Below are 25,548 nucleotides of genomic sequence, written 5' to 3'. Positions count from 1 at the left end.
GTGTTAAAAAACATGCCACCCCGCAAGACAAAAGTTTTGCGGATGACAAGTGCCAGTGTGAACAGCATTTTATCAGCAGGAGTGCTCTCCAGCCAACAAAGTTGATGCCACTTTTTTGGGGTAGAAGTTTTTTGTTGGCTAAAGTGCTGACAGAAGCTATACTGTATGGCTGTGTCTAGACTGGCAAGTTTTTCCGCAAAATCATCTGATTTTGCGGAAAAACTTGCCAGCTGTCTACACTGGCCGCTTGAATTTCCACAAGAACACTGACGAGCTCATGTAAGATCATCAGTGTTCTTGCGGAAATACTATGCTGCTCCCGTTCGGGCAAAAGTCTTTTTCCGAAAGACTTTTGTACAAAAGGGCCAGTGTAGACAGCACAGTAGTGTTTTCCACAAAAAAGCCCCGATCACGAAAATGGCAATCGGGGCTTTTTTGCGGAAAACCGCGTCTAGATTGGCCACGGACGCTTTTACGCAAAAAGTGCTTTTGCGGAAAAGTATCCTGCCAATCTAGACGTGCTTTTCTGAAAATGCTTTTAACGGAAAACTTTAGCAATACTTCTGGCCACATAGTATAGACAAAGCCTAAGGCAGGACGGCTCTCTGGGCAGAGCCCAATTTTGTTTCTGGCTCGGACAGCAAGCACCTTTGACAGAATATTAATCACTCTAGATCACACAGAGAATCACCAGCTGTGTCTGGTCCCACAAGAAGTTCAGCATGGAGGGAAAAAGACAAAAATTAGCATTTGGGAGCAAATCTTACCTCAGGAGCACATTTGGAGGTACTTGTCGAGGGAGATGTGAGGGAGACGTGCTTATTCTGGAGCCCAGGTTGGGGAGGGTCTCAAGAATGTTGCCAGACAGATACTAGACAGGATGAGATGAGTGAGGTGCACTAACAGGCCTCAGCATGTCTTAATCCAGCCCTGGTTGATGGAAATAAAATGAAAATGATTACAGAAAGAGTATGCACTGGTTATATTTTCTTCTCAGCTATGCCTACACCACAAGGTTTTTGTGCAAAAACAGCCATTTTTGTGCAAAAACCGGTGGAGCATCTTCACCTCAAGCATGTTTTTGCACAAGAAAATGACAGAACAGGGGTGTTTTGCCGGCAGAGTTATTCCTCTCCCCAAGAGGAATAGATCCTTTTTGCGCTACAGCTCATGTGCAAAAAGGCAGGTGTGGACGCTCCGGAGGTTTTTTTGTGCAAGAAACCCCTATGGGCAAAAACACAGGTGCTCTAATGGCCATTCTGTGAATGGCAATCAGTGGTTTTGTGACAAAAAATGAAACTGTGGTCATGACAGCAGATACTTTGAAGCATTTCTCTGCCCTCAAACTTTAGAAGCATTTAGTATACCTATCTAGCAATGGTATTTCTAAGAGAACCTCTCACTTTGGTATCATAAAAAGCTTAAACAATAATGGTAGCCAGTTTGGAAATACTGGAGAGCACTTTTATGAGTTTGAAACCGGCATAGAGAAAGATAACTTGGGAATTTTTTGTCAGTAAAAGGAAAGATTACCAAATACTGTCATCAAAGATGGGTCTTTGTTATAGTATAGGATCTAGCCTAGAACGAGTTCTAACCGCACCTATTCCCTTCTGCCAACCACAAAACCACATCCTGCACACACACAGACATATAAAGTTTAAGCTCCTCAGCTTTTATATATTTATTATGCACCCATAGCTACAATTAAATCAAACAATGAAAAATATCCATTGTATTTTGTACATTTTAAATCTTGCAGGGTAATTTGAAGAAATAGCAATCATAATACAATCTTTGTAACTTTTAAATTGATAATAATCTACTATATATTTGAGAGACTTTGTCTGTCTGTGAGTCTGTCTGTTCAAGAACTCCTCCTAAATAGTACGAACTAGGACAGAGGGGGCAATAATTTTTTGAGGGGGGTCATTTAATGAATTTTGGTATGTGGTCATCGGCCGGCTCCATCTCTGGAAGGGGTGGGGACTGGGGCAGAAGGGGCAGAAGGGGCAGTGCTGGGGATTTGCCTCCCCCCCAGAGTTGTCTGGGACTAGAGGCTTTAAATTAAAAACACAGCAAAGGGCTCACGGCTCCACTGCTACCATGTTGCCTGGCAGCTGCCTGTAGTTGCTGAAGCTATTCAAAGGGCTTGCGACCCTGGCCACTGCTGTGGTAGTGCCCCGACTGGGAGCCAGGCGCCATTTACATAGGCTCTTGCTGCCTGAGCCACCGCCTGGAAAATTGGTAGCACAGCAGCAGGATATAAATAGAAAGTAGCCAGATACAGTCCGCAGGCCAAATCAAAGTGTTAGGCGGGCTGGGTCTGGCCCCCCAGGCTGCATCTTGTCCAGCCCTGAGCTAGGACCACCAGATTTAGTATGCAGTTTTCTCTCATCATAACGTAAAGCTAGGTCAGAGTTTGGTTGTGCCAGAAAAATAGGATGTGCTTGGAATGGGATTCCTTCTCATAAAACCAAACAGAAAAAAAGCAGCCTACAGCCCCAGCTTAAACCCCTATAGTGCATCATTGACAATCTTCAGCCTATCCTGGAAGTCAGTCCCTCACCCTCATAGGTCTTGGGAGTCAGGATGATCCTCGCCTACAGACAACCCCCCAACACAAAACACTTTCCAGCAGCCACCCACCACATCTCAGATAACACTCATCCACAAACCTACTCTGGCAACAGACCCTGTTGCCAGCTCTGTCCACATATCTGTACAAATGACACCATCACAGGACCTAATCACATAAGCCGCAACATCAGGGGCTTTTATACCTGTATATCCACTAATGTGATATATGTCATCAAAGGCCAGTAACGCTCCTTTGCCACGTGTATTCGCCAAACGAAACAGTCTCTGCAACAAAGGATAAATGGACACAAATCAGACATCAGAAATGGTAACACACATAACCTGTAGGGGAACATTTTAACCTCCCTGGTCACTCAATCATGAATTTAAAAGCAGCCACACCCAATTACATAGAGAGACTGCAGAACGGGAATTCATCTACAAATTTGACACTGTTACCCTAGACTAGAATAAAGACATTACCTGGTTAATTCACAACAAAGCCAATTTCCCCTGCCTTTGACATCCACATTTTCACATCAAAACTATGAATCTTGGAGTCATTATGGATATAGCTCTGAAAACATCCTCTCGATGTGCAGCAGCTGTCAAAAAAGCAAACAGAATGTTAGGAATCATTAAAAAGGGATAGAGAATAAGACAGAGACTATCTTATTGCCTCTGTATAAATCCATGGCATGCCACATTTTGAATACTGCCTACAGATATAGTTGGAAAAAAATTAGAAAAGGACAACAAAAATGATTAAGGGTTTGGGACAGCTAGCATATGAAGAGAGCTTAAAATGACTAGTACTTTTCATCTTAGAAAAGAGCAGATGAAGGGGAGATATAATAGAGGTCTATAAAATCATGACTGATGTGGAAAAAGTAAATATGGAAAAGTTAGTTGCTTGTTCCCTTAACATAAGAACTAGGGATCACCAAAAGAAATTAATAGGCAGCAGGTTTAAAACAAATAAAAGGAAATATTTCTCCATGCCACGCACAGTCAACCTATGGAACTCCTTCTCAGAGGATGTTGTGAAGACAAGGACTTTAAAAAGAACTACATAAATTCATGGAGAATAGGTCCATTGATGCGTATTAGCTGGGATGGGTAGAATGGTGTCTCTAGCCTCTGTTTGTCAGAGGCTGGGAATGGGTAACAGCGGAGGGATCACTTGATGATTACTTGTTCTATTTGTTCCCACTGGGACACCTGGCATTGGCCACTGTTCAAAGACAGGATACTGGGCTAGATGTACTTGTGGTCTGACCCAGTATGGCCATTTTTATGTTCTTCTGAATGGGACACATCCAGCCCGCTTAATTAGCTTCATTAACATGGATCCAACAATTGACAGGTACTTCTTTTGCTGTTATATTTATCTTGCATTTAGTTATTTCCACTCCATCTGATGAAGCAGGTCTTACCTATGAAAGCTCATGATACTATGTATATTTTTGTTAGTATCTGAGGTGCCACAGGACTACTCATTGTTTTTAAAGATACAGACTTACACAGCTACCCCTCTGAGACTTTTTAAAATTAAAGTGTACATGCTTCATTTAACTCATTGCTCTGGGGTGGAGATGGGGCTGAGGGGTTCAGTGTGAAGGCTGTTCCAGGGAGAGAGAACTGCCCCAGTTCTCTTTCACCACAGCAGCATGGTGTCAGTTGAGAAGCGCCTCTCGATGGCTGCTGCACTCCAGCTCATCTGATGAAGTGGGTTTACCCACAAAAGCTCATGATACTATATACATATTTTGTTAGTCGCTAAGTCGTCACAGGAGTACTCATTACTTTCATTTTAGGTTTCCAAAAAACAATTCATTGAGTTAAGGACCCGAGCAATGCCGGGTAAATCTACTACATAATAATTTACATTCCAATAGCGCAGTCTATCCAATGGTGCCAAATGAGCTGTGTGACAGAGTACTAGGAATTAGCAACAGAACCAGCACTCTGGTCACTGATTAATCAATTGGTCCCCTAGTGGGGTGAGAGGATGATTAAGAAATGCAGTTCCTGATCACCTGCTCAGATTGCAATTGGGAAGCTAATGAACTAATAATTAGCCCATTAATAAGGAAGCTGTATAAAAGAACACGGGAAAGCAGTAGAGAAAGGAGGTACTGTGGCAAAGACAAAAGGGACTTATCTGAGACCAGACACCTTTCTCATAGTTTAGACTATAGGGGTGTGAATAGCAATGTGCACCAAAATACTGTGTTGTAGCTCCCCTGTGTGGAGGCTGTGAGCACCCCCACAGTCCTAAATGTGGGGCAATGTAGCCAAGCCCTCAGGTATATAAATAGGAGTCTTCCTGCCTGCAAATGCAGGAGCTAGGCTATTGAGTTTCAGTCTCTGTGAAGAAAGCTAGAGAAGTATCTGTAAGTGTGACCCTAACAGGAAGCAGAGTGATGAAACTTTGTGGGAACAGGACTCCCTGAAGAGGCAGATTTAGGGATTTCTGAGCAAGGAAACTGCCTCTTGTTGTCTAGTTCTGTTTTACTCGGGGAACAAGTACATTCTTTTGTAATTAGGCACGATTACACTGAATATATATGTGACTCATATAATTGATGTCTCACCCTAACAGAAACACAGCAGCACAGCCCTGAGTATTGGCTAATTGCTTAGATTAAAAGGGCAACAGTATTGTTCTTACTGTCAGTGAAGGGTTAAACGGGTGGAACTTGATCTGATTTTCTTTTCCCCCTAAATTGGGGATGTTTTGGATCCTGGGTTTTGAGGTCGGTACATTTCTAAAAGCAAACCAACCACCCCACCCACCCAAGAACAGGCTCCTGGACAGTTTTAAAGTCAACTGAAAATGTGCTGGGAATTGAAACAGCCAGAGATCTGGAGAGCTAAGGTGTAGTTTCTCACCGCTGAAGATTTCATGCCCAGGCAGCTTGCACTGCTGGAACACAGTTTGGAGGTAATGACACTGTGTATTGTTTTGGGTCATTTGATCTAATACTACATACTTCAAGGTAAGAACTTTGCCATCAACTACAGGCTCTACCCCTGGTTTACCAAAAACTAAGAAAATCTTGTTTTATTACATTAACTTTGGGAAATATTTTTTAGTAAAACATTGTTGCATGATAACAGAACAATGTTTTAGTTGGATACGAACCCTGGTTAAAATAAAGTTCCCTGGGTTTTCTTTTTTTTCTTTTTCTTCCAAACTGTTCAGATGGGAAAGAAATCAAACATCACTTGGTTTGGTAACAATTACCCCAGCTGTGTTTAAACATTGTTAATATTTTGTGGACAGAGCATTCGGACAAAGTTTGGCAGTATTCACAGATGGTGTTAACATAAGGAAAACAAACAAAATTTTTTTTTTATCAAATAGATGGGACAATAGCAGCATTTCATTTAAAGTTAATGTTTGGTTCCACAATTATTTAAAGTAGAGTGCCAAGAAACAACACACAAGAAGCAGACTGTAGTACCTAAGTTGGTTCCTACTAAAAAGATGACTAAGGCCTTGTCTATTCTTAAAGTTACATAAGTTTATTTGAATCCATTTAAAACAGATCTAGTTGAAACTTCAGGGACACTGAAATTGATTTAAGCCTGGATTATGTTGATTTAGCTTACCTTGGAAGGGGATAAGCAATGATTCAAAGCTAATTTAATATAAACCAGGTTTGAGTTGAATTAACAAAATATACAAGAGTATGACACAGGATTTTGAACTGGTTTTACTAAGTCATTTTGAAAATCACACTTTTGGTCAAACCCAAGCAGCTTTCAATACAGAAAAGGCCTAAGACTCCAAGTCTTTGATGTCTGATCTCTCACTTGAGTGGAACTCTGTGCAGGGGCGTGGTTTAGCCCTTGTAGAGCCCATCGCAGGACTGTAGTCTAAGACTATAATGTTTTGCATAAGCAACCAAAACTATTACATCTCAATGGACAGATGTCAGCACTGGGGTAAGAATGCAAAGGTAATGAACTATCACTGAAGATGAAAGTAACAGGCAAAGCTATTTCATTTAAAAACAAAACAAAGAAACCAGTATTTCTTAGATATCACCATCCATCCAGATACACACCAGAAAATTTTACATTCACTAATGGAAAAAGAGTGAACATACTGCTTTTTTGTGTAGTCTTTGAGGCAAGTGAGATTTTTATATTCCTCCTGGCTATAATAATTTGTTTTGAATGTGTAACCATGCCATTAGTCTCTGTTATGCCTTGAGCTGATTGTGTGATGATTTAGAGCAAGCTTGAAAATAAGAAAGCTGCTGAAAACAGGAAGATCTTGTCTTCTGTCTTTGCAGAGAAATTCTAAAAAACAGATGCAAAGTAGTTTTTTTAAAAGTTTGTACTTTAGTTTTGTCTCTAATCTATAAAAAATGTCAGGATATTTGTTAAGTTTTTTGTTTGTTTGTTTTAGGCTGGCTTTTTACCTTAAAAATATCAGGAATGCAATGCAGTTTTGCTGGAAGAATCATTTGATATTTCAGAGACAGAGTTTCTCAGCCCATACTTGGAAGTGAGGTGTTTTAACAAAGAAAGCTTTTCTCCCAAGAGTTCGTTAAGCACATGAGATAAAGATGAACACAATCAAATGGAAGCCAGAATTTGACACACTGAAAAAACTCCCCCACCTTCCTGCCTCTACTAGTCAGATTTAATTTGTGTAATAACTGTTATCAAAATCCTACCATTCGTCAATCATCTAAAGTCCTGCCAAGAATATCAAAATAATCAAGACCTAAATTTCCAGTGTGAACAGTAACCAAAACTTCACTCAATCCTCTTTTTCTTTCCTTCCTTCCTTAAATTAAGTTTTTAGCCCTAAAAGAGGGCACGGAATTATTTATTCCTTTACATGTCACCTTTAAAACCTAGTAAGTATGGTCTCACCCATTGATAAAGAGGAAATTAAATTAGATTATGTAATGCTCAGATACCACCCTTGGCAGAAAAGCTTATAAAAACCTAGATAGTGGAAAAAACAGTTAAAAATTGTGCGTGCATACTTGAAGTATTAACTGAGTTCTGATATTCTGTACCTTTAAATATTGTCACTTGTCCACAGAGATTAAACATGCACTCTAAGAATTGGGTTCAACCTCTGCATTGATTGTACAGTTGTTAGGACACCTCAGCCAAAATCTTCACTACACTCAGTATTTGATATATTCCTTTGCTGTACTTAAAGAGACATATATGTAATACATCTGTCAGGGAAGAGTTTGAAGATTTCTAACAAGGAGTTGAGTGAGGCATTCTCTACTGGGAATGGGGTTTTTTTTTGCTACATCTCAAGGTGTAAATTGAAACTAATACCATATGCTGACACCTGTGAAAGATTCCAAACTTTTAGGCTATGTTTACACTGCAATGCTATGTCCGGATACCGGAACATCTTCATGGTAAATCCATTATTTTGGGCTTGCTATTCTGACTTCCCTGTAAACCTCATTCTACAAGGAGTAAGGAACGTTTTGGAATAGCTCTTTATTTTGAAATTTGGCACTATATAAACCAGCAGTTCTCAAACTTTTTGGACTCCGGAGCCCTTTACATGCGTAAAAATTTATGCGGAGCCCCAGCGGTGTGTGTTAATTGCATCAGTTCAAGGCGATTCTCAATTATGCTTTTGATGGCTTTCCAGTTTGTCAACCTCGCAGCGCTCCTGGAGATGTCTCGCAGAGCCCTGGGGCTCCGCAGGGCACAGTTTGAGAAACACTGGTGTAGACAGTGCCATATGATGAAATAAGCCACTGATGGACCTATTCTCCAGCAATTTAACTAGTTCTTTTTTTTAATCCTGTTATAGTTTTGGTCTTCACAGCATCCCCTGGCAAAGAGTTCCACAGGTTGACTTTATGTTGTGTGAAGTACTTCCTTTTGTTTTTTTAAAACCTGCTGCCTATAATTTCATTGGGTGGCTGCTAGTTCTTGTGTTATGTGAAGGATTAAATAACATTTCCTTATTCACTTTCTTCACACCAGTCAAGATTTTATAGACCCCCTATCATAATCCCCCCTTAGTCATCTCTTTTCTAAGATGAAAATTCCCAGTCATTTTAATCTCTCCTCCTGTTTCATACCCTTAATCATTTTAGTTGCCCATTTCCGTACCTTTTCCAATTCCAATATAACTTTTTGGGGATGGGGTGACCAGATCTGCACAAAATATTTAAGGTGTGCACGTACCATAGATTTATATAGAGGCAATATGATATTTTCTGTTATGTGTTTTGGTATATTTTGCTTTATTCTTATCTTAAATTTGCATTATCCTAACAAAACATTTAATTTATTCATATCTCTTTTATACGTTGCAGGTCAAAGTGAAAATGAAAAGACAAAAAACAATACAACAATTTTCCACTCAAAGGCCTCAAAAACTAACCAAGGTGACGGATGCATCAAGAACATATCAACATGTCATCTGAAAGGTCAAGTGGTGTATCTACATCCGACCAGCCCGAAGCACAAATACAGCTACCTACTGAAGAAACACTTTCAAAGCCAATTTTGGAAGTACTTAATGAGGCTGTTAAGAATTCTGGAGACACAACACAGTTCATGCGAACAAACATGGCTGTGGCATCATACTTTCTATTTAAGCAAGAGATATCACATACTACAAACTGGAGGCCAGTGTTAAGTGCATTGTCACTTGTTTATCCTGAAGTTGAACACTGGTTCCAAACAAGACCAGCCAATGCTCACTATCTTTCTGCAAGAAACTCAGCTGTCTGGCTAGAAGCATGTGGTGCAACAGTAAAAGACTCAACAGTTGAAAAAGTGAAGAACTCTCTCACCACATTCAAATATTAAGTCATTGTGTACATTATCTTGATGTCAGTGTAGACCAAGTAGATGCATTTCTAGATGTTCAAGTTATAGAAAACACATTGTCTGCATCTAAGACAACCCACATCTTAGAAGTGTTAAGTGCTTGTCAATTGGACCCCAAATTGATGGTTGCTTGTGCATTTGATGGAGCTGCAAACTTCTCTGGAAGACATGGTGGAGTACAAGCTTTGCTCAGAGAAAAGTGTAACCCTAATCTCTCCTATACACACTGCAGAAGCCATCTACTCCAACTAGCATTAGTACGAGCTGCAGAATCTTCAAAAGACATTTAAAAAGCTATACATGTAATATCTTCATTATATTCTTTTTTCAGCAAGAGTCCAAAAAGACTGAATATCTTGGAAAATATAGAAGATACACTTGGACTGAAGTTCAAATTAGTTCAACCTGGGAAAACCCGCTGGCTTTCTCATGAGCAATCCTTGGCTGTTGTCTTAAAATTATTCCAGCCATTATTACTGTCTTTGGAAAGTATCTACCAAGATGGGATGGATCTAAGTAGTGAGGCTGGTGGATTACTTTTGCTACTACATTCAGAGAAGACTATTGCCATTCTCTCTCTCGTAAATCTGTTGAAACTATTTGGGTCATTAAACAAAGCCAGCCAGGCATCTGCTACAACAGTAGTAGATCTTTGTCCAGCAATAGAAGCTACATTTGGATCAGAGAGCTATCCATTGAAAAAGTACTGGGGGTATGTCTACACTACAATGTTAGTTCGAACTAACGGACATTAGTTCGAACTAACATTCATAGCCGCTACACTAGCGCTCCGCTAGTTCGAATTTGAATCAAACTAGCGGAGCGCTTAGTTCGAACTAGGAAAACCTCATTTTACGAGGATTAAGCCTAGTTCGAACTTACTAGTTCGAATTAAGGGCTGTGTAGCCCCTTAATTCGAACTAGTGGGAGGCTAGCCCTCCCCAGGTTTCCCTGGTGGCCACTCTGGCCAACACCAGGGAAACTCTATGTCCCCCTCCCGGCCCCGGACCCCTTAAAGGGGCACGGGCTGGCTACGGTGCCCATGCCAGGTGCAAGCCTGCCAGCACCCAGCCAGCAGACCCTGCACCTGGCACGGCACAGAGCCACCCACCCGATGTCCCCCAGCCCACCCCCTCTTCCTGGGACCAGGCTGGCAGCTCCCGGGAGCTTGCCCGGGACCGCAAGAGGCGGGCACCTTCCTGGGCTAGTGCGGACATCGTGGACCTCGTCCACGATCTCTGCAGTAGGCTCAGGAAAGTGGCCGTCGAGGGCAGGAGAGCTGCCAGCCTGGCCACCCAGGAGCAGGTGTGCATGAAAATCAAGGGGGTCCACTGAGACCCCCGACCCTGAGCCCTGAGCTTACAATGGCCGTCCTGGGTCAGACCAAAGGTCCATCTAGCCCAGTAGCCTCTCTGCCAACAGCAGCCAACCCTAGGGACCCTGGAAGGGATGGATCAAAGACAGTGACCAAGCCATTTGTCTCGTGCCATCCCTCTCCAGCCTTCCACAAACTTTGGGCAGGGACACCACTCCTACCCCCTGGCTAAGACTACTCCATGGACCCAACCTCCATGACTTGATCTCACTTCCCTTTAAACTCTGTTCTAGTTGTAGCCTTCACAGCCTTCTGCAGCAAGGAGTTCCACAGGTTGACTCTTTGCTTTGTGAAGAACAACTTTCTCTTACTAGTTTGAAGCCTGCTACCCATTACTTTCCTTTGGTGTCCTCTAGTCCTTCTTTATGGGAACTCATGAAGAACTTTTCTGAATGCACCCTCTCCACCCAACCCCTGCTTTTAGAGACCTCTATCCTGTCCCCCCTCCGTCTCCTCTTTTCTAAGCTGAACAGTCCCAGTCTCTGTAGCCTCTCTTCATCTGGGACCTGTTCCCAACCCCTGATCATGTTAGTTGCCCTCCCCTCTCCCAGCTTTTCTCTTCCCCTCTCCCACCTCCTTTTCCCAGTCTCCCCCAGTTTTGTTCAATAAAGACAGAGTCAATGTTGGAAGAAACGTTATCTTTATTTTGTACATCAAGAAGAGGGGCTAGGGAAGGGTAAGTGGAAGGAGGTGAGGGAGGAATGGGGTATGAGCCCCCGATGGGGAGGACTGGGCTGGCTCTGCGGGCTTCTGGGGGTGGAAGCTCTCCTGCAGCCCCCCGATTGCCTCCTCTCCCCAGATGGCAGCCTGCGGCAAGTGTAGCCGGGCTGATGGCCGAGTGGTATGATGTGCCCAGTGTGGGTACTCCGGGCACTCCAAGCCAGGACTGGTTTTCAAGCGGGGCACCCCTTAGAACTGTCTGTCCAGGGTGGGGGTCGGGATCCTTTAAGCGCAGCCCTCGGCTAGCCTGAGACAGCATCTCCACGCACTAAGTCCTCCTCTGATGCCCTGCCGGCACTGCTTCCGGCTATCCTTAAGCCCTGTTCAGAGTCCACTCAATGTGGACTTGCTAGTTCGAATTAGCAAAACGCTAATTCGAACTAGTTTTTAGTTCTAGACGCGTTAGTTCGAATTAGCTTAGTTCGAATTAACTAATTCGAACTAAGTTAGTTCGAACTAGCACTGTAGTGTAGACATATCCTGGAAGAAGCAAAGATTTCAGTCCAGAAGTTTACTAATGAAGGCATTTATATTGAATCCTTCAGTGAAGAGGAAAAGAAGTGTTTGTTAAGGCAACTGAAAAAGTACACAGACTTGATTCTTAAAAATCTACAACAGCGACTTCTAGATTCTACTCAACCTCTATGTAGCTTTTACAGATGCCTGTCCTATAAAACACCGACAGTTGAGTGGAGTGAGGCACTATCAGCAATGGGGCTGCTGTGTGCTTAGGACAGAATAGAGAATTTGAACATAGAGTGGAATATCATACGATGAATGAATGAAGATTTGACTTCAACTTCTTTTTTATCAATACTAGCGGCTTGACCAGATCTTTGTGCTATGTTTCCTGGGATGAAAGAAGTAGGAATTCATCTCTTGCTACTCCCAGTCACAACAGCTACAGCTGAGCATTCTTTTTCATCATTGAATAGAATTTTGTGTTTCTTCTGCCTGATCATGTGAATAAACTAATGAGCATATCAATTGAAGGAATTGAAGTACTGTACACACGAGAAGCCACCGAAGATGAATGCATTGCATTCGAGAAGATCATTAACAGAGATGTGCAAAATTATAACAAGAATCCAAGAAGGATGTAGACGAAATGCTTCATAGAAGGTTTGAGTAGCCAACTTTAATTTGTATGATTTTTAAAACATGAGTTAAATCTAATAAAATGGTCATGAAACATTTTTTCAGTTTTTACTATGGTGCCATACAGCCCACCTTCACCCTCATGGTCTCACCCTTCATCAGCCCTGCAACCCTCCCATAAATTCGAACACCCCCCTAATTTCAATTCCTGGGGAAAATACTGGCTCCCACTGACAGCTGTGCCTGATGAATAAAGCTTCAAAAGGAATCTCTTGAGATAGGAGGTATCAAGGCTGTTCCCCACTTTAGCACTCCAAGTGCAGAAGGTGGGGCCCGCAAGAGACCTTAAAAAATACCTTGCTTTTATAGGCTTCTGGACTGGACCCTGAAGCACAGATATGTGAGTAGATAGGGAATGTCTATTCCCACCTTCTTAGTTGACTAAGTCCTCTCCCATCAGCATAGGAATAGCATAATCATTATATATTGCAAAATTCCAAATTCCTGACCAGCCCTTGTACATAATAGGCAACATGGCTATAGGCAGGTCAAAAGAGTCTGCCTGGAAGGGTTGAACAGTTACTTGAGCCTCTGGATTAATGAGTTCAGTGTCCAGTAGGCATTGGTGGATCGTGGACACATGTGCTTCAATGTCTCTCGATGCAATAACCTTCTTCAGGAATTTGGAATTTTACAATCTATAATGATTATGCTATTCCTATGCTGATGGGAGAGGACTTAGTCAACTCATAATTTCCCTTCACTCTGGGGGTATCTGAGAGACATCTGGGCCTAAAGAATCTTGGTGTGACCCCAGTGCAATAAACTGCACTCTGCTGGTGTTCTTGGGGCAGTTGGCCTTCATGTGCCCTAGATCATTACATTTAAAACATCACCCAGCTGGCTTGTCACTGTAGTGAGATAGATTACTAGAGAATGGGGTTGTAGAATGAGAGGGTGTCTGTGGCTTTCCTTGAGGTGGAGAGAGCTCTTCCCTGCAAGATATGCCCTTGGATTGCCCCTTGTCATGGGATACCATCTATGGGTGCCCATTCTGGTACACCCTTGAATGGCTGTCAGTTTTGTTCCTCTCTAAGGGTATGTCTACACTAGAAAGTTAGTTCGAACTAACGGACGTTAGTTCGAACTAACTTTCCTATGCGCTACACTAGCGCTCCGCTAGTTCGAATTTGAATCGAACTAGCGGAGCGCTTAGTTCGAACTAGGAAAACCTCATTTTACGAGGACTAACGCCTAGTTCGAACTAGCTAGTTCGAACTAAGGGCTGTGTAGCCCTTTAGTTCGAACTAGTGGGAGGCTAGCCCTCCCCAGGTTTCCCTGGTGGCCACTCTGGCCAACACCAGGGAAACTCTATGCCCCCCTCCCGGCCCCGGACCCCTTAAAGGGGCACGGGCTGGCTACGGTGCCCGTGCCAGGTGCAAGCCTGCCAGCACCCAGCTATCAGACCCTGCACCTGGCACGGCACAGAGCCACCCACCCGATGCCCCCCAGCCCACCCCCTCTTGCCGGGACCAGGCTGGCGGCTCCCGGGAGCTTGCCCTGGACCGCAAGAGGCGGGCACCTTCCTGGGCTAGTGCGGACATCGTGGACCTCGTCCACGATCTCCGCACTAGGCACAGGAAAGTGGCCGGCTAGGGCAGGAGAGCTGCCAGCCTGGCCACCCAGGACCAGGTGTGCATGAAAATCAAGGGGGTCCACTGAGACCCCCGACCCTGAGCCCTGAGCTTACAATGGCCGTCCTGGGTCAGACCAAAGGTCCATCTAGCCCAGTAGCCTGTCTGCCGACAGCGGCCAACCCTAGGGACCCTGGAGGGGATGGACCGAAGACAATGACCAAGCCATTTGTCTCGTGCCATCCCTCTCCAGCCTTCCACAAACTTTGGGCAGGGACACCACTCCTACCCTCTGGCTAATAGGACTCCATGGACCCAACCTCCATCACTTGATCTCACTTCCCTTTAAACTCTGTTCTAGTTCTAGCCTTCACAACCTCCTGCAGCAAGGAGTTCCACAGGTTAACTATTTGCCTTGTCAAGAACAACTTTCTCTTACTAGTTTGAAGCCTGCTACCCATTCCTTTCCTTTGGTGTCCTCTAGTCCTTCTTTATGGGAACTCAGGAAGAACTTTTCTGAATGCACCCTCTCCACCCAACCCCTGCTTTTAGAGACCTCTATCCTGTCCCCCCTCCGTCTCCTCTTTTCTAAGCTGAACAGTCCCAGTCTCTGTAGCCTCTCTTCATCTGGGACCTGTTCCCAACCCCTGATCATGTTAGTTGCCCTCCCCTCTCCCAGCCTTTCTCTTCCCCTCTCCCACCTCCTTTTCCCAGTCTCCCCCAGTTTTTTTCAATAAAGACAGAGTCAATGTTGGAAGAAACGTTATCTTTATTTTGTACATCAATAAGAAGGGGGGCTAGGGAAGGGCAAGTGGAAGGAGGTGAGGGAGGAATGGGCTACGAGCCCCCGATGGGGAGGACTGGGCTGGCTCTGCGGGCTTCTGGGGGTGGAAGCTCTCCTGCAGCCCCCCAATTACTCCCTCTCCCCAGATGGCAGCCTGCGGCAAGTGCAGCCGGGCTGATGGCCGAGTGGTGTGATGTGCCCAGTGTGGGCACTCAGGGCACTCCAAGCCAGAACTTCTTTGCAAGCGGGGCACCCCTTAGAACTGTGTGTCCGGGGTGGGGGTCGGGACCCTTTAAGCACAGCCCTCGGCTAGCCTGAGACAGTATCTCCATGCTCTAAGTCCTCCTTTTATGCCCTGCCGGCACTGCTTCCGGCCATCATTAAGCCCTGTTCAGAGTCCACTCAATGTGGACTTACTAGTTCGAACTAGCAAAACGCTAGTTCGAACTAGTTTTTAGTTCTAGATGCGTTAGTTCGAACTAGCTTAGTTCGAATTAACTAATTCGAACTAAGTTAGTTCGAACTAGCGCTGTAGTGTAGACGTACCCTGATATCTCCAGCCATGTGGCACCGATTTTCCCTGCTTCTGTTATGGTTTGGGGCTTCCCATCCAGGACGTATCTTTGGAGCTTTCTAGGAATGCCTTTTAGGAATTGTTCCATTTTCATCAGGAGAGACAGCTCTTCCATTGTCTTAGCATTTGCTCCTGATATCCATGTGTCTCAGTTTGTGTTTATCTGGTAGGCATGTTAGGGCCATGCCACATCTGCTTTCTATCTTAGGGCTCTGAAACAGTGGTGGACATGTTCAGGGATGAGCCCCGTCCTATATTCTGGCCTCTTGTTTACTAAGTTCATAATCATTCATTTTTTCTCCAGGCATTTCAGCTGCCACTTCTGCTAAAGGTCCACTGAGTTGTGGGCTCAGCTCCATCATGTACCATTGTCTTTGGAGGTGTTGTATACAAGACAAGCCCTTTCAAAATTCACGAAGAAAGCCTCTGGATCATATCCGACCTTGTACACTGGGTATTTCTTGGGTTGGGGAGCATTAGTTAGAGCAGGGTGGTTAGTCGCTGTAGCTGGAATGCCCAGCTTTTCAGCCTTTTCCAGCTCAAAGCATCTGTTTCCCCCTCTCCTCTACTTCTAAGTGTCTCATCTCCGCATCTACTTCCAAATGCTTCATCTGTAGCAAGAACTTCATTTCTCCCTTAGTTAGAGGTCTGCCTGCCTTAAGGCTATTCTCCCACCCTGAGGACAGTGGTATGGGTGGGCATGGCCACCTGTTCCCGCCCCCTCATGGTTACTCTCCCCTGGCCTCACAGGGACATTCTCCTGTCCCTCCTCCTTGTTGTATGAGTCTTCCCCAGAAGTGGACATCTTGCCCTGATCTGAGGTTGTTTTCATATCGGTATGTAGCTTAGAGATTGGTTGTTCCAGAGCTATTCTGCCCAACCATGAATGCATGCATGCACTGGGCTACTTCCCTGCTAGAACAAACCCTTCCCCCGCCCCAAAAAAATTGTTTCGTTTGGACTCTCTGGCTTTGCAGGTTTAACCTTTTCCCCTCAGGCAGCAAAAGAAAAACACACCAAAACTTCTAACAGCAAAAGAGGGGGGGGGGAAGTGTCCTTTTAAATCCTGAGGTCTGCATTCCTGGTTCAAAACGATCCCACCAGTGTTGCCAACATGTCAAGGCTGTTCCCCACTCTGGGACTCCAAGTTGCAGAAAGTGGGGGCCCATAAGAGGCCTTAAAATACCTTGCTTCTATAGGCTTCTTCTTTAAAAAACTCCCCAAAGTTACAGATTCTCTGACCCTGGGAGATAGGCTGCCACCACCCAGTAAAACCCCCTTTCTTTTTTAATCTAGGAAGAAAGCACTTGGAACTTCTTCCAGAGGAATACCCCCCAGCTCTTTTACCACAAGAGAGCTTGAAAAAGAGAAAACAAACGGTAATCTCTGATAGCTGACTTTTCAGTCTTAAGCATGCATACACAAACCTCCTATTACTTTCCAGGACACAAGAATCAAATCATAGCCTTTAAAACAATGATTTTATTAACAAAACAAAAAGATAGATTTGGTAAAACATACTTGGTTAGTAGGTGTTTTAAAGCAACTAAGAAAAGAATAAATTAAAACAGAGAATTTCATCCCTGGGACACAGATTAAAGTTATAGTGTATGGCAGTGGGGTATATGGATTTATCACAGAGAAGTTTAACCAAACATCAAAACAAAGAAAATAACCTGATCGCATCTAACTAGACATTCCCAGTCTACTCACAGATTCATGCTTCAAGGTCCAGTCCATTTCCATGCCCAGTATTCTTTGTAGGCATGATAGTTGTTCTGCCTGGTTCAATTCATTTTGTTCTCCCAGCTTCTGGCTTAATTTCACACAAAGAAAAACAGCAGGCAAATACCCCTTTATATTCAAATCCCAATACTTTCTTCTCATTGGTTCTCCTGGTTCCCTGCCAATACTTTCTAGCTACCTGGGTTTAACCCTGGGGTTACTAAATGCTGGGATGTTCAGAAAAGGACAGCACTCCTCCCATCTATCATGGGAGGTTTAAGGAAATCAATGAGAATATGACTGGAAAACCTGAAAGTTCTCTTCTGCCCAGATAATTGACTTAATTTTCCATGACCTGGCACATTGGGTTCAGTGAGTGCAATGGCCAAATCAGATGGTAGCATTAAGACCCATTTTTCACCCACTTCCCATAGGTGCCAAATAGATGCAAGGCCCTGAAGGATCTAGTCCTATGGTGCATTCAGTTTATCTGACAGATTTAAAGGTGTCCTCCTGACCTTTCTCTAATTTTAGTTGTAACAAGGGACTATTGTGTCAACGGGGACAGTAACATGCCCCGTCATCCACCATCTGTGCCAAGCAAAGATTCCCCTAGGCTGCGTCTAGACTGGCATGATTTTCCGCAAATGCTTTTAACGGAAAAGTTTTTCCGTTAAAAGCATTTGCGGAAAACAGCATCTAGATTGGCACGGATGCTTTTGCGCAAAAGCACTTTTTGCAGAAAAGCATCCGTGCCAATCTAGATGCGGTTTTGCACAAGAAAGCCCTGATCATCATTTTCGCCATAGGGGCTTTTTTGCGCAAAACAGTTTTTACCTGTCTACACTGGCCTTCTTGCACAAAAGCATTTGCACAAGAGGGCTTATCCCTGAGCAGGAGCATCATAGTATTTGCACAAGAAGCACTGATAATCTTACATTAGATCGTCAGTGTTCTTGCGCAAATTCAAGCGGCCAGTGTAGACAGCTGGCAAGTTTTTCCGCAAAAGCAGCTGCTTTTGCAGAAAAACTTGCCAGTCTAGATGCAGCCCTACAGTGCAGGAATTCTCAACTGTCCATGTAAGTGGTTTTAAGTCTTCTTTGCACCATTCTAGGGGTACGTCTACACTAGCTTGTTAGTTCGAGCTAGGTAGGGTAATGAGGGCAAGTGAAATTGCAAATGAAGCCCGGGATTTAAATATCCTGGGCTTCATTTGCATGTTCCTGGGTGCCGCTATTTTTATATCCCCCTTAGTCTGAACTCCGTGCCCGCGGCTACACGTGGCACGGAGAAGGTAGTTCAAATTAAATATCCTAATTCAAACTACCGTTACTCCTCATTCCACAAGGAGTAACAGTAGTTTGAATTAGGATCTTTAATTAGAACTACCTACTCCGTGCCACGTGTAACCGTGGGCACGGAGTTCGGACTAAGGGGGATTTAAAAATGGTGGTGCCCGGGAACATGCAAATGAATCCCAGGATATTTAAATCCCGGGCTTCATTTGCAACTCTGCTTGCCCTCATTACCCTACCTAGCTCGAACTAATGAGCTAGTGTAGCCATACCCTAATGTACATAGAGCTGAGTCAAAATGAAAATCATTTTATCTTAAAAATCACATGTTTCTCCACTTCTACAATAACACTGTGTTTAACAAAATGGGCTCAGAGCCAAGCCACATTAGGTTTTCAGTTAGGCTGCATAAAAACCAAAACCAAACTGGTGAGGTTTTGTAAAACCAATGCCACCTGCAGCTTTGCTTATAAAACTTGAGCCCGTTTCTTTATAGTTTCACTGTAAAAGAGATACTCATGATGAAGCGATTTATTAAGAACTATTAATTCATTTCTTTGGATGGCTATTGCACTTTCAAGATAAAGGAGGAGCATGTAGTTAAGACACTAGACTGGGCAATTTCTATTTTTGCCAGACTTAAATAACTTTATTTCAAGTCACTTAAGGCCAGATTTTCAAAGGTATTTAGGGACCTAAAGATGAAGGCAGACATCTAGTGGGCTTTTCAAATTTGCCTCTCATTGCCTTCAACTGTTTCCCAGCACTTCTTGTTTATGGTTTTTTCATTGACTTTCATAAAGAAACAGGAAATGAAATGTACAAAATGGTCAATGACTTACAACTGATATGTTTCCAAATAGTGTGTCCTTCACAGCATAGAAGTATTTAATTTTACAACTTCTCGAACCTACAAGACCAGAAAATACAAACCCACCCATACTACATAGACATAACACATTAGAGTGGGAGTAACACTAATAAAATAAGAGACAACAGGCATGAAAGGAGAGAAGGAGGGGTAGGTGGAATGAAGGTCATCCACCATCCATTCTTTGGGCCATCTCACTATTTTTATCTAAGCACAGGGTCCAAATCTCTTCAGATTCACATAATGGCTTTATACGTGGATAACCAATGTTTCCTTGGCTGCTAACTCAGGCTTTGTCTACTCTTAAAAGTTTAAAGTACAGCCACGAGACTGCAGCTGTAGCAAGGTTTTAATCTGAAAGCTCTATGGAAACTACCTCCATGAGGGAAGTAGCTAACAGCACTGAAAGCACAGCTCCCAGCACTGTAGCCTGGTTCACACATTGGCTCTTTGCAATGCTGTAACTTACTGCACTGTCTGGAGGGAGATGGGGGCGAGGGAGCAGATGTTTTGTTCACACCTCTGAGCCAGACATTTACATTACTGTAAAATGCCAGTGTAGAATTAGCCTCTGACAGGTCTGACTATCACTGATCTATTATGGGCATAAGCCTACTTCTCTATTTTTGTAAAATCATGCATTTGATGCTAGTTGCTGCCCTCACAAAACAAAGCTTGGAGGTAGAGTTAAGTCCATTTTAGCAGACAGATAACCTGGGACATAATTTCCATCTGAGGTTTCACTGAACTTTAATGTTATTTTACCTCTTGTATCCACCTCTGTTGGCAGTTGCTTAACTATTGGGCAGTTTGCATGTGCATCAGTGTTCCTTTCCCTTGGTTATAGCACCATCAGACATCAGAGGACAACTTCCCCATCCTTCACATCCTCTGTGGTGTCAATACATTTTGAATCCTCTGTGGTGTCAATACATTGTATCAGGCATAGCCTGAGATCCACAGAGGCATTTTTAACATTTCCTACTCTGCTGAGATTACATTAAGGACAGTAATAAATCATTTTCTGTGCTTTCACAAAGGACTCCAGGCCAGGGTTTTCCAACCTGGGGGTTGCGATCTCCAGAAGTGTTGTGGTCTCAGCCTATTGGCAGGGCTCAGGGTGCGTCTACATTGCTGCTTTTTTCCGGAAAAAACGCTGTTTTTCTGGAAAAACAGTTCTTGAATCCACACTGCCATTGAGTTCTTTCGACAGACAGGCAAAAGAAAGGAGGGGTTTTTTCTGATGATGGTAAACCTCATTCTAAGAGGAAGAAGCCTTTTTCCGGAAAAGGCCTGTGTGGACACAGAAGAGGCAGTTCTTTCAAAAGAAGAGGCCTCTGGGAAATAACACAGGTGCCCTGGTGGCCACTCTGTCCACACTAATCACAACTTAACTGTGAGAGTGTCCAATCAATGCGGACGCTATCTTTCGAAAAAGCAGATCACTTTTTCGTTGCACTTTTGCTGTGTGGATGCTCGCTTGCGAAATAAGCTTTTCTGGAAGATCTCTTCCGGAAAAGCTCCTTCCAAAAGAAGCTTGTAGTCTAGACATACCCTCAGGCTATTAGCCATACACGGGCACAACTGTAGGGCATGCAAGGCATGCTGTGCATGCGGGCCCACAGCCACGGGGGGGCCTGAATCCAGAAGTGAAAGTAAGTTGGTGCACCCTGGTGTGGTGCTTCTTTGGCAAGAAGCTGGCAGGATGGGGAGTCCGGGATCCCAGGGCTATCCTGCAGACTGTCTTGCTAAGAAGCAGGCAAGCAGGCAAAAGGGGCTGGCTAAGGGGTTGCAATCTCCCCCAAGTCCAGGGCCGCTCCAAACTCTAGATACATGTGCCCCTTTGGAGTGGGAGGGCTGAAGCTGCATGTACCCCCTGTCATGACTCTCACCCCCAGCCGGCTGCCATGATTTCTGCACCCTCCACATCTCACCTGCCCTGAACCCCCACCTCCATCTCTAACCCCCTGCTCTTATTCCTGAATACCCCAAGCCTCCTACCCTGAGCCCTCCACACCCTTGTTCCCTGCCCTTACCTCCTATCCCCAGCCCCTTTCCCTGATTCCTGCACCCCTAAACCCCATATTCTACACCCCTCAGCCCCAGCCCCCTGCCCTTATTCCTGCAACTCTGAAGCCACCTGCTCTGAGCCTCCCCACACTCTAACCCTCTTCAATCGCTCTTTAATACACCGAGAAGATGGGGATAAAATAATTCATTAGCTAAGCACTAATGCTCAAGAGGTGAGCCATGAGAGGAGAGGAGGGGCCCCAAAGTCATATCTTGCATGCCCCCCAAACACTTAGCTGTGCCCCTGGCAGTGCGTGGTAGTTTTCAGGCTGCTTCAGTCCCATCTGTGGGTACTGGAGCTTGGGCTGTTTAAGCACCATCCCAGGGAGGTGGGTTTGGGTCGCTTGAGCCCTGTAGCATATTCATAACTCACCACCATGGTGCCTCCAGCTGGTCACTCTGGGAATTAGCTCAGACCAGGCTCAGAGCTCTCTCTCCTGGCGGTTTCTCACCTACTGTTACCTTTATGTCCATTCTCCAGCACTCATCTGGGCTCATGTCCCTCCCAGACCACAGAGACCTTCCCTCAGGGGACTGCCCTGCAGCAGTCCCCACACTCCGGGAACAAAGAATGCCGGCCACCTTATGGTATGGCTACACTCAGGGACCCCAGTGTTGAGGGGGGGCAAAGGGAGTAGTTGCCCTGGCGATTTAAAAGGGCCCAAAGCTCCCAGTCACCACTGTCTCTACAGTCACAGCTGAAGGGCTGGCTGAGGAAGGCTCACCCACAGCCCTGCCCCTTCTACCTGAGGCTCTGTCCCTTCCGGGGTCTGGAACCGCCACCCCCTCAACTTTGCCCAGCGCCTGGTGAAGTCTGTTGGTTGCCCTGGCTACATTAAACCACACCAGCGACACAACTGCGATGCTGCAGCCAGCGGCGGCTATAGGGCAGGGCGAGCGGGGCGGCTGCCCCAGGCCCCGCGCTTCAATAGGCCCCACGCCAGCCCCGCTTGCCCTGCTGTGTATCTGCCGCTGCTGCCCTTACCTGCTGGAGCCGCCTCCGCCGCTGTCTTTTGCTGTGAGTCCACGAGCGGCTCCACTAGCCAGTGGCGTGTGCGCCAGCAGCTCGTTGCCATGGAGGTGAAGGGCGACACCTGGCCATGGCACCCGGGTATCCTGCTGCTCCACCCTCCTGCCCCGCCCAGAGAGAGGCTGGGGGTGGCGCGGTCTCTCCCCCGAGAGAAGCCCAGACTCCTTTCCCGCCGTGCCCGGGGGTAGAGCGATCCACCCACCAGGGAGACCCCATCTCCTTCCGCTAGTCCCCACCTCCCCCCACTCATGGGCACAGCGCAATCCAGCTCCACAGACAGTGCCCCCCCCCCCACACACATGTCCCTGAGAGCAGGGGGAGTTGCCAGCTGCCCCCGCCCAGCCAGGAGCTGTTTGAGAGGCTGAAATGGTTATTTTGGCCCGTCTGATGAGCCAGACACCCCTGCCCGCTGGTCCTCCCTATGGCCCATTTGTGCGCCATCCTCCACGTAGCCACACCCCGCCTGCCCTCCAACCTGAGTAACCACACGCTGCCTGTCCCCCAAATCCCAGCACCTACACACTGCCTTTCCCCCCCCAAATCCCAACACCTAATACTGCCTGGCCCCCCAAGTCCCAACAGCCACATGCTACCTCCCCCCAACACCCAACGCTGCCTGCCTTCCAAGCCTCAACACCCACATGCCCTCTGCCCCCCCCCTTCAAATCTCAACACTCACACTCCACCTAGCCTCCGCAAGTCCCAGTGCTGCTTGGCTGCAGAACACCCAACGCTGCCTAGCAAATACCAGTCATGGGCAGCCAAAGAGAATCTACTGTGAGCCAAGAGCGTTTTGTAGGTCTTTCGATTATATCAATTGAAAACGACCTGTGTAAAGAAATGGCCTTTACTGACATAATTGAAGAATGTGCTGCCAAAAGAGCTAGACAGCTATAGTAGACTTAAATACAAATTAAAATGTTTAATTATTAATGCAGAATTGTGTTTAAGAATGAATTACAATATAATTAAAATAAAAATTATCCAACTAAATTAAGTTTCTATCAAATTTACCCAATTCACATTTAATATGAAAAATAGCCTTCAATTTGCGCATTTGACGCCTTTTTTCTATTTTGTCTCCAAAGGGGGGCCCCTCAAAATTGTGCTCCCCTGGGCCCCGCAAAACTCTCATCTGCCCCTGGCTGCAGCTGCTCTGCTATGGCACTACCTGTGCTGATGGAAGGGGTCCCATGGGCATAGGTCCGCATTCCTCAAACTTTCAGTACTTTTTCTTACTGTGTGCACAATGGGCCTCAGGTAGCACAGGACCAAAACTCATCACCGAATTTGGTATGCTGCTTGGATCGTTAGCTTCCTCAACCAAGGCTGGTACAGACAGGGCATGTGATGAGAACACTGAGTCTCCTGCCCCTGCCCCTGCCCCTGCCCCAAGGACTGGCCTGTGATGAGAATGACTTGGTAAGCAGGGATCCGATCCCTGCCCTTGCCCTTGCTCTGCACACCTTTCAAAAACTCCCCCCTCGTTACGTGGGAGGAATCCTTTTATAGGAACCCTGGAGGCCTTAATTGGCTGCAGGTGCTTAATTAACCCCAGCTGTAAGATTCCTCCTAATTAGGCTTCTATTCCCTACCCTGGCTGCTGGGCTGTGTTCAGGTGAGGCTAATTTGGAAACAATAAAGCATTAACCCACCTCCCAATATGGCTGCCTTCTGTAAGAGTTTTGCAGTCTGCAGGCTGTGGTGTGTCACATAAGATAAAACCCAACGTTGCCAATATTTAGGGGTGTTTGGAGCCATGGGCCTGAAGGTTAAGCCCATATCTAATTATTACCGTAAAATCTCGAGTATAATGTGCACCTATGTATAATGAACATCTGCCTTTTAAAGGTTCTTGAATAAACTAAACTCTTATCTATAATGCGCACCCCCATTATACTCGAGATTTTAAAGTATGCATAGGAAGGAAGAGGCTCACGCCTACTGCTGAGCCTCCTGCCCAGCTGAGCTCAGGCACGCTGAGCTCGCGCCTGCCGGGGGGGTGTCTTAACTCTAATCAAGACCCTTACAATGCTTCCTATCTCAGCTTCATGGAGACTCCTAATCTGTCACAATTTGTCATGTAAACTCTTATCTTTATCACAGTTTGCCTTGTAGACTCCTCACTCAGGTTCTCAAGTGCCTTTGTACTGTAAAATTTACTTCTAGCACTTCTGGTGTGAACAGAAACGTCTCAGAGTACTTCTGCTGAGACTTTGATATGTTAAAAAAAACCAATCAACAACTAAACTGTCTGAACATACTGCATAAAGGATCCCTGAAACTGTCTCTCAGGGCTGCTGCTGCTCTCACTCTGGTAGCTGTCAGCTTGCATGAATGCATAATAAAGTTTTCCTTCTAGATTTCTCTCCTGCCTCACTGCTTTGACCTCCAGCCTCAGACCCTTCTGAGGACTCTGTACCCCATGGGAGCAAGATTTCCCCTACAAAGTGCTGGTAGGAACATGAACTGATGCCACTGAAGTGCTCTCCTCAGGCTCTGAATGGAGCTCTGTGGAATGAGGGGGTGGATACTTGAATAAGGACAAGGAAAAGGAGTTGCTGGGGTCTGGTGGAGGAGTGGAGTTCATTAGATAAATGCATAAGAAGGATGTTTTTTAATTCCCTCTAGGCACCTACCTTCATCTTTAGATGCATAAATATTCTTGAAAATCTGGTCTTAAGCGATTTGAAGGAAAGCCCCTGGCAGAAATGGGAGTTGCTCAGTCAAGTCACCTACTTCCTCTTTAAAAAGCAATACAGCCATCTAAAGAAATAAATAAGCTGTCTTTAATAAATCTCTTCATTGTGATTATCTGATTTACAGCAAACCAATCAGGAAACAGGCTAGATAGATAGAGAGATAGAGAGATAGGCAAAACTGCAGGTTGCATTATTTTTGCAAAACCTCCTTAATTGCATTTTTATACAGTCTAGCTGAAAAGCA

General features: G+C 45.1%; 1 long non-coding RNA gene across 1 annotated transcript; it reads right to left on the bottom strand.

The window, feature by feature from the left end:
• Positions 1-569: 569 nt before the first annotated feature.
• LOC112547462 (uncharacterized) lies at positions 570-25,548 on the bottom strand. The gene is made up of 4 exons (XR_003091196.3): positions 25,242-25,548; positions 3,064-3,185; positions 2,784-2,865; positions 570-930 (listed from the first exon to the last, which is right to left on the bottom strand). It is a non-coding gene; the product is annotated as an uncharacterized LOC112547462 (long non-coding RNA).

This window comes from Pelodiscus sinensis, chromosome 2 (assembly GCF_052426305.1).
Source record: "Pelodiscus sinensis isolate ZL-2025 chromosome 2, ASM5242630v1, whole genome shotgun sequence".
NCBI lineage: Eukaryota > Metazoa > Chordata > Testudines > Trionychidae > Pelodiscus > Pelodiscus sinensis.
The sequence above is the reverse complement of the archived record's forward strand: the minus strand, read 5'-3'. Positions and strand labels throughout refer to the sequence as shown.